This window comes from Parasteatoda tepidariorum, chromosome X2 (assembly GCF_043381705.1).
Source record: "Parasteatoda tepidariorum isolate YZ-2023 chromosome X2, CAS_Ptep_4.0, whole genome shotgun sequence".
Classification (NCBI taxonomy): domain Eukaryota; kingdom Metazoa; phylum Arthropoda; class Arachnida; order Araneae; family Theridiidae; genus Parasteatoda; species Parasteatoda tepidariorum.
Window position 1 is genome coordinate 1,630,317 of NC_092215.1, and position 17,187 is coordinate 1,647,503.

General features: G+C 27.1%; 1 long non-coding RNA gene across 2 annotated transcripts in view; it reads left to right on the forward strand.

Moving 5' to 3' along the window:
• The window catches only part of LOC107444121 (uncharacterized), a 245,138-nt gene that overhangs the window by 166,362 nt on the left and 61,589 nt on the right, over positions 1 to 17,187 (forward strand). The window lies entirely within an intron of this gene.

Genomic DNA, 17,187 nt, shown 5'->3' on the forward strand with positions numbered 1-17,187 from the left:
TCTTTATGATTGTATCATTCATTTCTCTTTGTGTATTCAGTGTGATTATTTTTTTTTTTTCTTACTTCAAAATCAGATATAATGCTTGAAGTCACTATACGTTTGAGATAAACTGAAAAGGAAATGAAAGAGGTTTATTAAATTCCGAAATTTTTGAAGCTAGTTTCAAACGGAAACTACTTTTGAGACGTATGTCAACTGACCAAAAAGAGAAGTTGTATGAATGAAATAATTATAGAAGATCAATTTTTAAATGTGTAAATCTGACAATGAGTAATTTGTAATTATATATGAAGCAGAGTTATTATCGGAGATTATTCTTTCATTTCAAGTAACTAATAAAAAATAAAAACGTAAAATCGAAATGAATGATTTGATGAATATTTTATAGCAATAATAAATATTTTGTGCCAGTTTTAAAACAGGACTATTTTGCATAATCATTACTAGAACTCAAATTTTGATGACCTATAAAATGCCTAAAAACCACTTTAAAAAAGGAACAAAAAAATATTTTTGACTACTCAGTAAAAAATTCTGGTTACAGTAAAAAGTACCTGCCCCACTTTTTACCGTAAGATCCAGTTCTACTGTAACATTTCACGGAAAGAAAAATCTGATTTAGCGAAATTTTTACAATAATAATAACTCTAAAATCTTTGAATCACTCTAATTAAGTAAATATTTTTTGTAAAAATTATAATTCTATAAAAATTAATATTTCTGTATTTTACGATGAAAAAGGATTTTACGGATGATGCACACATAAATTTCGGTACTTTATATTGTAATTTGATTCGGGATTTTTTATAGCATAGAGTATCTTTTACCAAAGAATTATCGTATCTTCTTGTTCTTCTTATGATTAAAAATTTATTTTTGAATTGAATAATATTTATAAAAAGTCGTAGCCAAACTCTATATAAAGTATAATTTCAGTTGCGATTGAATTACATTTCTGTATCTAATTAAAAGGCATAGCAATTCTAAAATATACTTAAATTTGTTTTATTTTTCTGTGCAAGACAATTCGAGAGATTAAAAAATTATTTGGGCAATTTTGTATACGTTTATAGATAAAGTAAAAATCATTTCCCATGTTTAATGTATTAAATATATATAATAATATCTAGAATAATATTTATTCAATTAGTTATTAGCATACAAAAATTTAAAAATGACGAAAAAAAGGAAACGAAAGTAAAGAGGAAATAAAGAGAAAAAAATAATTTTAATCGCTAGGGGAGGCAGAATTTAGAATTTTTAAATAGAAAACCATTTGTCATGATAAAAAATAATTGTAAGCATATTCTTTTCGTAAATATTTGAAAACAGAAATAATTTCTTTTAACCTTTACTAACATACCTTCTCTACATCTTGGTCTAAAAATTATTTTTTAAATTATGTTTTATATACTATTTTTTGTGCGCTTTATACAAAAAGATTTATTAAATGTAAATTAGTGTTATAATTTCTTAAATAATATTTATTCCTCTAAGCATTGCTACTTATTGCTATTTTTTTAAACGAAGAAGGAAAAAATAACATTTCAATTTAAGGATCACAAAACGTATAGTTACAAGCAGAGAAAAAGAAATGTGGCTTGAGAAAATTATATTCGGAAAAATTTGAAAACAAAAACTTAATTTTGTTATAATATAACCATTATCTATTTGCCTACTCTACACCTGGATCAAAATTACGGTATAATGGATTTCTGGTTCCGTAGCCTCTTTCGGTAAAAATTGATTTTTTTTAACCGTAATTAACTGTAATTTTTTCAGTTAACAAACAACATTCAATCTAAGGAACATAACATTTCAATCTAAGGATCACAGAACGTATAGTTACAAGCAGAGAAAAAGAAATGTGGCTTGAGAAAATTATATTCGGAAAAATTTGAAAACAAAAACTTAATTTTGTTATAATATAACCATTATCTATTTGCCTACTCTACATCTGGATCAAAATTACGGTATAATGGATTTCTGGTTCCGTAGCATCTTTCGGTAAAAATTGATTTTTTTTAACCGTAGTTAACTGTAATTTTTTCAGTGCAGATTATATAGTTTTAGAGAAAGAAAAGAAAATATGGCTTGGAAAAAAAATAGCATGTATATTATTTTCGTAAATATTTAAAAACAAATACTGAATTTTTACAAAATTTAACCCTTGATAATTTTAGTTCACCTATTTTAAATACTTATAAAATTAATCTAAATAATAAATTCAATTTCATGGAATAATTTTTCCATAAATAAATTAACAATTTATGTCTCATCACCATTTATTCTCATCACCATCACCAAGATTTTTCGCTTGATGTGTCTGAGACGAGTTTTGTAAATGATGAACCTCTACAGGAGTTTTTATTCAGGTATTCAGGTGTCATTTCAGGTATTAATATAAAAATTGGTGAAAATTGCAGAAAAAATATATTAATTGTACATAATGGAATTAAATAAATAAATGATAATAATAAAGTGCCAAAATAATAAATTATTACTGAAAAAAATGATTTTCAGTTACATGCATATTTTAGAACAGCTATTGAGATACATCCTTTTTATTTCTCTTTATTCCTACACAAAGAAAGAAAGCAATCGACACTAATGCGAGGCAAATATTCCCATTAAGGATATTAAAATATGATATTTTACTACTGTTGTAAGGCATTAATGCTTGTATTTATTTGATAGATAATAAAATACGTTATATGAGCAATACTAATGATAAAATACATTTGCATATAAAACTAGGATTATAAATTATAGTTTTTAGCAATATATATATANATATATATATATATAGACACAGATATTTCTTTAAGGCCTTTTATCCTCTCTATTGCATGCATGTATTTTTACATGTAAATTATTGGTGTGCAGTTGCATTAGGTATTGACATAATGGTAGCTAGTTTTCTGCACATTATTTAATGAATTAAAAAAGAATTATTTAGTATTGCTCTGTTAATGAGGGAAGACTCAAAATATAAATATCAAGACTCAAATGTTTAAATTAATTTAAAATAAAATATTATGGATTGGTTTAAGTTTCGAGGAATTCTTATGTAAATAATAATATTGCATCACGAGGACCTAAATAATAATATAAAGTTAGGGGTAATTTTTAATTTTAAAAATGTTTTTCTATTCAAAAATTAGATTAAATTTCAGATTATAGTGTTAAAACTCAGATTATAGTGTCTACTCTTCCAGAAATTCACAAACATACTTCATTTATAGTTTTGAAAAATGTTTTGTCACATTGGATAGAATTAGAATACTATTAAAATAATATAATTCTTAGTAAATAGAATCAATTCATCTTTCGAAACATAAATTTTAAACAAATCAAAAGAAGCATCGATAAAAGTTTTTCATAGATATAAACTTAGTACGCATTTTATTTTCACAATGTTTTTAATAAAGTAGTCTCCGAAATTGAAGAAACAAAAACAAAATAAATCATATTGAAATTATCCAACATTACAATTAAAATAGTGACATAGATTTTAACAAAAAATTATAATTTGAAAATTTTAAATGGACCCGTACTCGAATAGATATGAAAGAATTTTTCTTAACAAAGATAGGTACTTTACATTAAATTACGCTTGAAAATACATGTAAAACATAAATTTGATATTTCGGTATTGATCTATCTATTTAAATCGAATAAAAGAACATTTATTTCTCTTAAAATAAAAATAAGTTGCTTATTAAAAGCATATTACCAATCCTCAAATCATTTATTATTATTACTTATATATTTTTGTATTCATTTTTATAAAAACGTTAAAACACCAGAAATTTGCTAATGTTAGCGATTATTAGTCAGTTTAAATATAAAAATCAATAATACTTATATTAATACTGATTAATTAATTAATTATATTAATTAATTATATAAATTTTTGATTTCTTGCTCGCATACAACTTAAATATATGTATAAACATACCTTTGAAATTCAAATCCTTTTTTTTTTTAAATATAATAGTTTGAATTAAAGAAATAATGACACTTTATCTGAAATATTGATTAAATATTAGCAAAAATACTTCATCTACTATAAAATAATTTGTTAAAGGCAAACTCAAAACATAAATTCAAGTCAACTCTTAAGGGCACATATTTTAAATTCGATTTATTAGTAATTTTTTTTTCTTCTTCAAATTAATGAGGCATGTCTGGATAGGTGAGCTTCCATTGCCCCACTTACCTCCCTCTAACCCTATCATTCTCAGACAGCGTTATTGACATTTCAAATTAATGACATATAACTAGCTTTTGCGAACCCTTAAATGGCTGCCCGAAACAGAATTTCAAATTAAAGGTCGCTTCCTAAGCCGTTTTATAGAAATTGAATGCTGAAGAAACGTTAAAATTAACTTATGCAAAAATTGTCTCCGCCACAATCAGTTTTTTTAGTATTTTCGTTTTCTTTATCATGAATGAAGTTCGATTTCTTGGAGATCACGAAAACGGAAGAAAAACATGTACTGATACAAAAATAATAATCGATGAAATTTTATCCTCACGCTATAGCCAAAAGAAAGAAAGTGGTTTCGAGATTAATGACTGCAGATGAAATATAGCAACAAGAAAAAATATATTTAAACCATTGTCATTTTATGAAGTCGATGAAGCTTTTCAGTAAATGCTATTTTCAGTAAATTTTTTGCTTATATTCTTTTGTCAACGACCTCCTCTCAAAATTACTTGATCACTACAAATTAATGACAAATTTTCCAAAGTAATAAATGAAAAATAACGAAACAATCATTGCGATACATTTTTTGTCTTTAAGCCTTATGCCACTTCATAAATTTCAAAATGCTGTAAGCAAAAAAGTGGAGAATTTGTATTTACGAACATAAGAGCAAACTCTTAATCCCTATATTTCACACATTTCATCTGTGAAGTGACTAAAATATTAAAAATATGGTACAACTTAGATACATTTCAAATTAATGACAAGATCATCAAAATAATAAATGAAAAATTACGAAACAATCATTGCGATGCATTTTTTGTCTTTAAGCCTTATGCCACTTCATAAATTTCAAAATGCTGAAAGCAAAAAAGTGGAGAATTTGTATTTACGAACATAAGAGCAAACTCTTAATCCCTATGCTTCAAACATTTCATCTGTGAAGTGACTAAAATATTAAAAATATGGTACAACTTAGATACATTTCAAATTAATGACAAAATCATCAAAATAATAAATGAAAAATAACGAAAAAAAAGTAAAATTATTAAGATACACTTTTATCTGTAAGCCTTCTGTCACTTTCACAAATTTCGAAATACTGTAAGTAGAAAAGTGACAAATTTGCATTTAAGAACATAAAAGGAAAGTAAGAGAACGTGACTTATTTAATTCATGTATGTCAAGCTATTTTATCTGTGAAATAATTGAAATATTAAGAATGTGGAATAACTTAGAAACATCTCAAATTAATAGCATCCAAATTAATGACAACTTTTCCATATTTACCATAATAAATGAAAAATAAAGAAAAATAATTTAGATGCATTTCTATCTGTAAGTACTACATGAATTGCAAAATACTTATCAGAAAAGTGATAAATTTGTATTTACGAGCATAAAATCAAAGTGAAAAATTTAAGTCAAAATTACTTAATCCCTGTATGTCAAATTATAGGTTATATTATCAGTAAAATAACTGAAATATTAAAAAACTGAAATAATTCAGCAAATTAATGACTAATTTACCATAGTAGATGAAAAATGTCGCGAAATTTAAGATAATTTAGCCGCATTTCCGTCGGTAAGTATCAGGTCGCCACATAAATTCAAAATACTTAATCCCTGTACTTCAAACTAAAGGCTATTTTATCAGTGAAATAACTAAAATATAAAAAATGAAGAATAACTTCCTTTCATTTCAGTCAATAAATGTTTGGTAATTTTATAAAAATCAAAATGTTTAAAGAAGGATACTACTGTAAAATTTGCCTTTTACAAGCACAAAAGTAGAATGAACTCAGTTGCTCTCCTGAATTTTTACAATTTATCAAAATGAAAATGCAAATCTTAATAATTTAGATACATTTTTGATTCTCTCAAAAGATTCTTTTTATCAATTTCCAAATATTGTAAGAATAAAATTAAGAGATTTTTATTTACAAACATGAAAGAAAAAGCCACAAACAGAACCTAAATCCCTTTATCCATATACTTAATGTCTAAAGACAATTTCTCAAAATAAGGAAAAAATAAAAATTAGTAATTTCGATGCATTTCTAATCATGTTAAAAAGTGTTTGGCTACTTTATAAATTGAAATGTTTGTCAAATTTGTGATACTTCTGAATTTACATTACATATTCATATATACGAAGACTCAGGGGTAAAAGTAAAACTCCATGCTTAGTAGCTTAGAGATTTAAAAAACATATTATGCTGAAAATTTGTGGCTTGTATTGAAAGACAACCAGTATTGTTTCGCAAAATCTTGACTGATCTTAAACAGAAGGAAGATTCTTATCCTAAGTATTTATTTATGCAAGAGAAGGGAAGTTTTTATCAAATGTGGGTTATTAATTTTTTATCTCCATAGTCTCAAGATAATTCTGACATTTAACAATAATTACATGGAACACTCTTAGAAATAAGACTCTCATTTTTTACTATTCAGCAATCCTTGAACAGTATTTTGTTACTTTTTTAGAATCATTTCGTTACGAAATTACGTGATTTAAAACTAAACGCGAACTCTCAAATATGTGACGAAAATTTTTCCTCATCGCAGTGCTTTGTGGATCATCGTTAACTAGAATGACGTAACTAGAGTGAAGATTAGATGATCGAAACACAAATGAAGATTAGATGATCGAAACATGAATAACGATATATTTCCTTTCTTTTGACGAAATTAGTTTCTTCGAAGAAGTGACGATAGTTATTTCGTCATTTTGACCATATGCTCCCTAGTACTATATACCAGGAAACAGTCTCGTCTTGAAACAAAGAACGTTACGGGAAATTTGAGTATCCATTTTTTTAAGTGACGAAAAAAGATCAAATTACTCTTAGCAAGAAATTGTGATACGTTTACTTTTGTAAAATGATTAGCTGCTGTTTTGCGAAAAATCCATCTCTAGCTTTTGTAGAAAGTACTTAATCTTTTCTATACATTAAATGAAAGAGATGAAACCTGTGAATAATATTTAAATGTAGAATATTTAAGACGAATAATCTGATGACTTCTTCATCTAAATTACTCTAACTAGTGAGAGCATCAATTATGTCTTACACCTACTGTTCATGACGAAGAAAAGTGATAAGATTAATTATTTTACCCTAATTACTCAATCCGATAGCCAACTTCACATCATGCAGTGAATGAGATAAGAGATGCACAATAAGCCACCGTTTATCTTATCCATAATATAGTTTAAGAAAATATTGGTAACATTTTCGCAAAAAGATGAGGAATTAATACAGTTTTGCTTAGTTAATTGAAGAAGATTCAATTAACTGACGACTGAAATTTGTAAGCTGTACCACCGTAATATCCTTTTCAGTTTATTCTGAAAAGCGTGTGCTGTGTTAATGACGTTTAGTTCTTCAAATGGGAGGATCATTAGGGTTTTCCCCCCATCACTTACCAAAAAGGGGTGAGGAATGGTATTTGGGGATGAGAGTAGGATAAGGATAAAAAAAAAAAAAAAGAAAAATTGAGTAGTATTATTAATATTTTAAAGAAATTTTATTTTTCAAACAATGTTATAATATATTGTTCTAAAATTTTGTATTAAGCATTTGATTTTTTCTCATTTTCGCAATGGATTTTTCCTTTTCCATTATATTTTTATTGATCAATTAGCTTACTTTTATAAGCTTATTAAGCTTTTTCTTTAATATATATTTTAAAAAAATTATTTATATTTTAAAAATTATACTTTCAACTCATTTATGACGTGAGTTAATACTTAGTTTCGTAATAGATTAGAAAATTTAAATTCGTAAATAATTCAAAAATTAAAATTATTTTATTTCCACTGTGAATTCATTTTTATGTAGTTTTTTTCCTGCATATAAAACGAAAAAAAAAGTCTCAAAAAAATACTTTACAGGATTATTCTGCAAAGATTATTTGTACACTTGTTAAATTACACAACACCAGAAGAACTTAAATAAATACTACATTTTTTTTTTTAATTCAAAATTATTTTCTGAAAATTATAAATTCAATTATATTTCCAGCTTAAAAAGTATTATTATAAAACAAGTAATTTTATACTAATAAAATATTGAAAAATTTTAGTCATAACCAATATTTATTTCTTTAAAAAGCATATATTAAGACAAATTAATTATCACACAAACGACATTAGTCATATATGATTTTAGGAATTCATTAGATATCATAAAACTAATTCCATTGACAAACATTCATTATATCAATAATATTACATAATTCATCATTAACATTAACATTTAAAAAAATTTATTCGGTTCTTAAAGTAAAGTTTTTGCTTAAAAATAAACTATTTCTCCCGTGTATGTCAAATATCGATTGAAAAATAATTGATCATAGCTATGCCACTGAATAAAGAGAAACTAAAGCGGAAGTAGACTTTTGGCAGTTACCATAGTGATTTATTAGAATCACTGGAGATAAATGGAAAGAAAAATATGAGAACATTTGGTCAGAAAACTATTGCTACATATAATAAAGTAGAGATTTGCTTTAAATGTTCTACAGTGATATATCATTAAAGTTCGTAAAGAGCATTGGATATAATTTAAGCGTAATTGTTTTCTTAAAAATAACGATAATTACAAAATATTTCAAGTTCAAATAAATTTCTTGAAACTATGTTTTTTAACCTTTCTTAAGTAAAATGATTTAAATATACACTTCAAAAAACTCTGGATCATTTTACGATATAAAGTACAGGCACTTTGAGTGCATTATTTATAAAATTCATTTTACCATAAATCCATTTTTACCGTAAAATATTATATCGTAAATTTTACAGTAATATTTATTTAGAGTAATTTAATTATTTTGCAGTAATTATTACTGTAAAAATTATGGTTTTTGTTACAGTTAATCAGATTTTTGTTTCGTAACATGTTCCAGCAAATATGAATTTTACGGAAAAAATTACCGGTACCGTGAGTGCTGGTATTTTTTACCTAAATTTTTCACAAAATTTATGTAAAAAGCCGAGTAATACCAAAATTTTTACCGAGTTATAGTGAAAATTTCTATAGTATAACAATATTTTCCAATTGAGTTAGGGCACAACATCAAGATTGCAAAGGAAATGTCTTCATATGCCGCATTTCCAATTATGAACTGTTTCCTTTGAACTGTTCATAATAGGAACGCACCCTTTGCCCCGCATTTTCGGGCATTAGTTTCTATGCAGTTTTAATCCTGATGTTGTGTCCTTAGAAGTTAGTCGCAACATTTACGCAATCCCCTGTTACATAAAACGCTTTTAAACTTGAGCAAAAAATGCAGTAAAAATGTCATTTAAAAAATAATCTATAGTTTTAGGAGCAAAACTAATTTCAGATTTGAAACTCCGTGTCAGGAAAGATCAAATATTTGTATAAATGCAACGAAAAATTCGCTCCTCAGTGTCATTGTACTATAAAAATGTGAATTTATCCATTGGCATTTATTTTACAGCGCCTTTCATTTCAGCTAAATCCATAATAAAATTTTATATTGTGTATAATAATTTTAAAAAATTTTGGTGTGTTTTTATAGGAAATTTTATACTTACTATTTAAATTTGTTGCTCTCACTGACTTAATAAAGCAAAATAACAAAAATATGATAGTTAATAAAATACCACTGAAAAGTTTAAAAAAAAAGATTACAGGATTAAAAACGATAAAATATTTTAACCTACCACATAATACAATAAAAATGCCTTAAAAATGTTATTGAAATTACAACAATCTTCCCAAACATGTTAAGCATTGAAGAACGTTTGAAAGTTTGATTTAATCGTAACAATTTTCGTAAAAAATATACCAATGAAAAATTTGCTATAAATTAGACAGTAAAAAATCACAGTAAAAAAATTACCAGTGTCAGTCATTATTACTTTTCTGGCACTTTCAATTTCCTGGACATTTTGGTTTTAGACAAATACAAGATTTTTCCCTTAAATATTAATTTTCACGAAATTCCATGTACTTTTTCCAAGTGTGATGTAATAAAATCCAATATCTTACTCTAAAGTAATGCAGTTTTAAGCTCATGGTTTAATTTAGAATAACACTGTATGCTCAGAAAGTTTATTAGTCTGCAAAACATTTAAATATTAGAAACTTTTGTATTATTAATATTTTTATATTATTAATATTTTTATATTATGTTACAGTAGCAGATGTGGAGAAGAATATTTTGCCAAGCATGCTACTTGTTTCAAATATTTTCAATATTTTTTTATAAAAAAGTAACTTTAAAATAAAGATTGAAAGTTAATGTTGTCTGACTCTCTTAAATCGAGTAAAAAACAATTTCACCTGTCATAGCTGTTAAAAATAGCTAATGGGTAGAGCTGATTTTTCAAAAAACTGATTACCAGACCTTGAATTTCTGCGCCGCACCCTTGATATTAGCGACATTCTTTTTTGTTTCAGAAGACTTATAAAAGTATGTAATTCCAGCGATATTTATAGATGTATAAGATTCTTAAAAAAAGGCATTATTCTCATACATCTAATTTATAGAGAAAGTACTGAGAAAAAAAGTATGGTCAAAACTGTTAGAATATTGCAGAATTTACCATGTTTCTTTCGCTCTGAGAAAACCAAAAAGATTGGTAATTTTTTCCGAAGCGCTTTGGTAGAGATTTTTGTGAAATTAGCAATAAAATATGGTTTTAAATTTAGTGACAAAATTTGGTAAATATGATCGAATTTAATAATTTTATCATGCTACTTTAGAAAATGGCATAAAAATTATTTATTCGAATAAATTTACTTTTTAGTTTTGTAATGTTTATTAAATGTATAGTAATAAAAACTATTATTTTGAAAACCAGTATTTCCTGTAAGCCATTACCATTTACGCAAAAATTACCAAATGAATAGATAAAATACCGTATATTTAGGATTTATTAACAAGAATTAGGGTTGTTTTTCCAGAAATGTGTTTACCATACTGCACGGTCTCCATGTAGGGAAGACTGTTCTTAGTTGTCAATAAGACTAATTGTCACAAAACTCAACCCTTTTTTTTAAAAGGTTAAAAAAAAAGCCATGAAATAATATAGAGCCATTACATTATGACCACCCTGCTAATAACATGTAGGACAACCTTTATCCCTCAAAACTGCTAGCACCCGCCGTGGCATTGATTCCACAAGGTGCTGATAGGTAGTCTGAGGTATCTGGTACCAAGCGCTTACCAACTGGTCCTGAAATTCCCTCACATTGCGAGGGGGTAGCGTGGCAGCACGAATTTGGTTTTCCAAGTAGGACCACAAATGCTCTATTGGATTAAGGTCAGGTGAATTTGGGGGCCAAGACATGACTTGAAAGTCACTGGAATGTTCCTCGACGATTCGACCCTTATGACCTGGTGCATTATCCTGTTGGTAAGCACCATCCCCCGCAGGAAAAACTGTTGCCATGAATGGGTGAACCTGGTCTGCAACTATGTTCAAGTAGCTTACAGACGTCAGGGATTGTTTGTTCTATGAGGATTATGGGTCCTAATGTGCCCCATGAAAACATTGTTCCTGGGCGAGAAACCATGAAAACCTGGGCGAGCCCATTGTTATAGATGGAGGGTGGTCATAATGGAATGGCTCTTCGGTGCATGTCTAGATGATGCAATTCATTAAATCTGATTGGAGTTTTCATTGCTCATATATTTTAACTTCTTACTTCGATAAATGTTTTTGTTTCTCAAAAAGGCATTTTTTTCTACTGCTGATTTATTTTAGAGTTTAATGAATTCTTAATTTATAGCTTTTAAAATTTTTCTTTTTGAATAAATAGTTTCCAATGAAAGGAAACTATTAAATAAATATAATATAGCTCTAAGGAATAAAGCTCTAAGGAAAGAAAATGCCTTAAAATGTGAAGTTAGTTGTTTAGTTATTATTTATAACAAATGACAAATAGGTATAAATTTATATCACAAATTTGGAAAATAAGCTTAGGAAATTTAAGTTATTAACCCTTCCAGCTCTGAAAGACTCTTTTTATGAAAGAAAGAGCCCTGAAAGACTCTTATTATAATTAATCTATCTGAGTTATCAATAATTATTAAGTATTAATACTAATTTATATCTAATATTAACCTATTTAATTTATAAATTTCATGTTTTGTTACCATCTTAGACTACATTTGTTTCACACAATTCCATAGCTATTTGTTTTTGTATAATTTTAATTAACCATGAATTTAATACGCATTCTACCATATATCGGATACTATTCTGAGTTTCATTTTAATACAAAATAACAAAATGCATCTCGAGTGGCAGCTAATTTCAATAATAGTGATAATGTTTTTAAAAATTTTAGAGGCACTCTTGTACAAAAATCTTAAAAAAAACCTCATTAGTAAGAGTGTTCCAGCGGTTTTTATTAGTTTAATACGTTTTTAGTCAAACATGAATAAAACCTAAATTGTTTTTAAAAAATTAAAGGAGTGTTTATTATGAAACAGTTTTATTTATTTTAACTATTCAAGAATTAAACAATGTTGACATCCTCCCAAAATAAGCAGACATAATGATTGAATGCTGCTCCTTAATTCAAATGCGTGTTTCGAAGTGATCCTAAGTACTTATTTACTTGTTTTGAGATAAACAAAAGCAGATATATGACAATGAAAGAAATAACAGACATCTTCATATAATTATAATCGCATTAAAAGGGCATTTCACTTAAAATGTATTTTTCAACTCCCGTCTCAATCCTCACGATGTTCTATTCGATTTTTTTTTTCACTTTCTGATACTCTCTGCATAAGAGGATGCTTAATTTCACTTTTTAGACACCCTACACGCATATTTAAGTGGGGGAAAAAATCGAATATCATGCAAAAGATAACAGCGGTAAAATAAAGTCAAAAACTAAAGAAAAAAGAGGCGCGACGGGCGTCCACTAGAATTATAGTTGATGCTGTTTTCTTTCAAAGCCGTGGTTAGTTTGTTGGACTCCTTGAGAAAAAACAGGTAAGAGAAATAGCAGGATAAGATGCCTATTCTCGCGCATCGCATTAGGAATGTTCTGATCCTTCCCCTTGAATAAGTAAGTTCTAATGATAGGGGGTAAGTTCTGTTCTCAGAGAGGCGGAAACTCAGAGAGTCTGCTTGCTTCATTGCCATTCAGGTAAGTATAATCAAACTGAAAATGGCTGAAAGGATTGCAATATTTGGCGAATTTATCGCTTACAAAGTATTATTATCAAACCAGCAATTAAGTTTTACAAGAAAAACTTACCTAAATGATCACCTACTGATAGAGCAATAAAATTGTAATCATTGTCATATGGGTTCAGTTTACTTAATTGTTCTATTGTTATTGAACTCTTGATTATCTATATATATAAGTATATTCATTAAATAAAATTTTAAAACAATTATTAAAAAAACAATCTGTAATATTTATTCTCAAACTATTCATTTAAGATATAGAACATTACTGATTTAAGAAAAAATTATTTTTAATTCGAAATTTCAGACGAAAGTAATGATTACTAAAAAGTACATACGCATAATTTTACATAGACATAATTATTTAAAAATATTGATCTGCATCCTTTAATTTCTTTAAATAACTTTTGCTTAAATTCCAATCTGAAACATGTGAAAAAAAGTAAAGGGAAAAAGCATTTCGTAAACATTTATTGGTAGATACTGCCATCAGTTTTGCAAAAACATTTAATAGACATAGATTTCTTAAAAAAACGAAGGTAAACAATTATTCCTTAAATACTAATTTATTCGCAATTACTAAGAGCAATTTTATAAAAAGAATTTTTTAACGTACATGGCTTTTGCTTTTTATCCACATAAGATCAAGATTATTTTGCTCAAAACTTAGACGTAAGAAAAAAAAGCTATAAAGCAATTAACAACCAATTATAATGATTAGTGATTTCTCCAGATATTAACTAATACAAAATTTCATATAAGAAATAAAGCAAAATTTTGCTAAGTACACTTATTGGCCTCATGTTTGCTTTTACCCTTTTGACTTTGAAGGCTGGATGTAGCATTGAAATTTAAATTTTTGCTTATTTTGCAACAATTGTACAATGTGAATAAAGTAATATTTTTTTATAATTTTTATTGCGTAACATAGAGAAATTAAATAAAATATTTTGAATTTTAAATGAAAGCATATTATGGAAATAAGTTTTAAATAGATTTTCCATCACATTTCTTTTCTTTTCCAAAATTTAAAACACGCGGCAGTTTTTTGTAAAGAAGTTTATTTTCGCTTAAAAATTCTCTTGGCTTTCCTAGCTGAAATAAACAATGACATTTTAGAATTCTGTCGATATCATTTATTCCATCTAAAACGTTCTGTTTGGCTGGTTTTCGAATGATTACGGGCTGGTAACCCAATTGTACAACGTGCGAAATTTAGACTAAAATATATTTTTTAAGAAAAGTAAAAAGAAAACGATCGAAAAAAATGAAAGAAAACGTCGAAACTGAAGGAGCATTGCATCCGATGAAAAGAGAAAAAAAATTTGAAAAAAGAAATCTTTCTTCATTCTTTTGCTCATACACACACACACAGGTACGCAAGAGCCTGCAACCGGGGACGTGTGTGCCGGTACCCGCGACCGAGGACCTCCGTTAATAATGGGTGTATTTNTATATATTATTTTTTGAAAAGAGATAACTGATTCTGCTGCAATGGTGAGCTTCAAGATTCTTTGAATCTAGTACAATTCTGGATTAGGAACACGCCCAAACATGCCTTATTCTAGAGTTTTTCTAACTTTGTGTTTTACCAGCAGATTTTATTTTCCGTCTTTTTTTTATCTATTTCTTTATCCTTTTTCTTTATTTTTCGTAGTTTTATTTTCATTTGTATTTTTCCGCCCTTTGTTTCAGTTTCAGCCGTTTGTATTTTTCCCCCACACCTACTCCCGAAGCCTTGCAGAAGAGCGGTAACCTCGTTCGTTTATTGGAAGTTTAACGCAGGATAATTCTACGTTCCGAACAGAACTTGAAAGTAAAACAGTTTTTCGTTGCTAAGGAACTAGTAGATATTTAAGCCTTGTCTAAGGCCCTTTTTGATTTAAAAAGATATCTCTTAGAACTATTTTTAAACGTTAGGTATAGCTTTGATTAAAGATTAATGATCCGGGCATTGAAAAAAAAAGTTTTTAATGGGGTGAAAATGTTTTACCCTTTCATGTAATTAACTCAAGTGTATAATTAAACTACGATATAATTAGCTGAACGTGTAATGCATTATTTCATTTAAAATGTGGTTACACAGTAGGAGGAAGTCTAAAATATGTGGGGAAAAAATTCGTAAACACAACATGATTTAGAATATTTTCAAAGAAGCTTGTTAAATCACTGAGATAAGATTGGTGTGAATAATTTAAAAAAAAGAAAACTTGTAGGTCGTTGTGTAGGTAAAGCAATTAATTTTAACCAAGTTTGAAAAATTAAACTAAATTTTTTAATTTTTAAGATTTTAGCTATTTCAATAAATTATAAAGAATAGCAATACAAAAGAATAAAAATAGAATTATTATTCTAGAACTTTTAATTCAGTAGAAAGACTATGAAAAATTGATGAAGAGTTTAAAATTCGTAAACAAAACATGATTTAGAATATCTTCAAAGTAGCTTGTTAAACCAATAAGATAAAATTTTCGAATAGTTGTGAATAATTAAAAAATTGCAAATAATTGAAACTAATGATTGTGACTATGTCGTGAAACTTATCTGTCGTTCTGGGGATAACGATATTAATCTTTTCAAAAATTGAAAAATTAAATTAAATCTTTTAATTTGTAAGATTTTAGCTACTTCAATAAATTTTAATGAATACTAAAAAAAAAAAAAAAAAAAAAAAAAAAAAAAAAAAAAAAAAAAAAAAGATTAAAAATAGACTTTATATTCTCGAATTTTTAATTTAGTAGAAAAGGGGAACAGAATGAAAAAAACAAGAAAGAGAACAAACCGTTAATTAGATTCAAATATTGATTTTTGCTTTCAATACGATGCATTGACATAAAAGCGACATTTAATGTTTGAAAATCCGGTGAAACTTCTTAACAGTGTAAAAATTAGCCTTCTTTTTCAAAAAAAAAAATGTCAGATTTTTAAAGTATTTTATCTAAAATAACTATTGTGAGGAAAAAATTTTAATAGTAGATTAGTAACAGTATATCTTAAAAAGTCAGAATTATTCTTTACACTGTTTTCATTCTGAATTGAATGATCAAAATGCAGTTTATATATATTATACATTCTTGATCTTTAGTTTTAAACAAACCGATTTATACAAAGTTGTTTGAATTTATTTTCAGCTTTTATTTTTAATAAATTTTTTGAACCTTTGAAGCGTGCTAAACTGATCTCAAATGATTTTGTTTTAGTAAGAAAAGTCAAGCATTTCCGCTACATCCCGTTACGGGCCATGGGGATCATGGAGGTTAAGGCTCCATAATTTCGTGACCAACGGTATGATTGTGGCAATCATTGCGAGAAATCCACTTTTACTTCCTAGACAAGTTGATACCCATCGATCTGAAGCTGGGTGGGCTTGAAGCCACCGTAAGGGATCGAACCCCAGTTCCGTACTATGACTTTTCAGTGCCTTAGATTTTGTTTTAAAGATGTAGTACATTTAAATCAGGACATTATTATAAACGTAATTACGGTAATAGATAACAAAGAGTACTAGAAAAAAATAAAGTATACGTGTCAATAAGGGTAATCACAAATTTTATTAAACTAATTAAAAAATAAATACAAAAACACAAATAGTAAATTAATTAATGATGGACTGTCTGTGTCCGTAACATTTTATATAAAGATACATATTTGAGTTTAGTTAAGCAATTAAAAGGGCTTCGAGGAAATAGTTGACTGAAATGATTTAAAACTGTGATTAAAGTTATCGTTAATAACGTTAGTACTTACGATATTACGTTATCATTATTATGTTATTAGTAATTTTTTA